A 1,845-nucleotide genomic window follows, 5' to 3' on the forward strand; every position below is an offset into this window, starting at 1 on the left:
TAACCATTTCGGAAAGTTGTCCAAATTTCAGTTGTTTGATACAGCTCTGCCACCATGAGATCTTACAAACATCTGCCACTCTTTCCAGAACAGAAAATGGGGAATGTAGTTACGTAGACCGTTTCATTTCCTGTGTGCATGCGGTGTAGTAAATACGGCCCAAACATCCACGTTTCGTGCTTGCAGTATCGTCTTTCCTTCAGAACTGGTTAGTGGAAGGTCTGCAGACATGGACAATTGCTACTCCACAGTAACCCCAGCTTCACTGGGATAATTTTTCCTCACATTGCGCTTGCCAGCAAGTCCTTTCTTACCGTTCACTGTATTAGGAGCTCTTTTCCAACACAATTGGTCCTCAGCAGCCACAAACACGGGTAACCGCAAGCTTTCATAACATACATCGGCAACACGACTAGAGAGCACATGCCATAACACACGTGGCATCTGACCCAACTTGAACTGATCTATTCAGCTATCTGTTTTCTCTGTATAATTTTTTGGATAAGGAAAAAGGCATTGGGTAACCCGAACCGAGCCAAACACACAGATTCCGCTGGGCGAGCTTAATTAACCGGCGCTTTTCTTATTACCATTTCGGAAACAACTAGTCTGTGAATATGACAGGGAAAAACCGTAATTACCGCAATTTGTCAGCCTATAATCAAGCATGACGAACCGCCAGGCAAACCTACTTATCGTTGTTTCATATTTGCTCAGGGGCTGCGTAGGTCCGTAGATAATGGAGGGAGCATCAAATACCAGTTGACCAACCCACACTAGCGGCACCGCTCTGGTTGTGCCAGTATTTGATTTCTGACCTGCATCTCATCCATCTCGTCTGTTATATGGCAGTCGGATCTGACCGCGTCTAGTTTCGATATCAAAAGAAAGGGCCCCATTTGATATAAATTTGCAAATTTGACACATAAGAAGGGCGTGAACGCGGCATAGAAAGACTATACAAGAATGCTCACTTGTTGCCTGGGACAGCTGGGACCATGGAAGTTCCCCCAGTTTGTGGCCCGGGATCCATATTTGTTGTTTATCCTCAGTCAAGTCATAGTCATCATCGGCTCTATCGTAAAGGGGCCGATACTGATTTTTTTCAAAAGCCAGGGGTTCCAGCCCCCTATGGCTCCGCGACTGGCCACATCTCTGTCAGAGAAAAACACAAAAGTTTTCACGGAGAAAAACTGTTGTAACTCTGACAGCTACAACTCCGACAACATTTCCGGAAGACCCTGATGGTTGGATAGTTGGAATTCTGATAGCTTTTCTTTTACCTTGAAATCTAGTGAGGAATTGCAAGATCCTAATGTGGTTGATTGGTGCACCATTCACAAAAGACACCATTACCACTCTGCAATGATGAGCACGTGGCTTCAGCTGTCAGGGATCCATTTGTAGATGTCAGGCAATCATCTCCGACCAACAGCAAAGCTTTCTTACTTGCAGTGGTGGTGTCAGGGCATCCTGACTGACGTGTCGGTGTTGCAATGTCTGTAGCTTGAGAGCTTCTCGGTGTTTTTAACCCCAAGATATTTTGTTTTCCGCAAACACACACTGGAAAGAATATACAAAATTGTTCTTTGTGAGCAACGTGAGATGGAGGCAACCTGTTCCTGAAACTTCGACAGCATCGCGTGCCACACTCACACGACTAAATGAGGGATACTGCTCGCGGGTTTCAGCCGAATCTTTTTATCGCATCATACACAATATTTCCTTTCAGTGCACTGGGGGCTCAAGTCCGTCCACCAGCACACGTGTAACCTACAGCCTACCAACGACACTCCCGCGCTCAGACACCGGGCTCCGCGCCCGCATTAAAAGCAACTGCTGCCT

The sequence above is a fragment of the Pollicipes pollicipes genome, unplaced genomic scaffold (assembly GCF_011947565.3).
Source record: "Pollicipes pollicipes isolate AB1234 unplaced genomic scaffold, Ppol_2.1 Scaffold_4881;HRSCAF=5763_pilon_pilon_pilon, whole genome shotgun sequence".
NCBI classification, from domain to species: domain Eukaryota; kingdom Metazoa; phylum Arthropoda; class Thecostraca; order Pollicipedomorpha; family Pollicipedidae; genus Pollicipes; species Pollicipes pollicipes.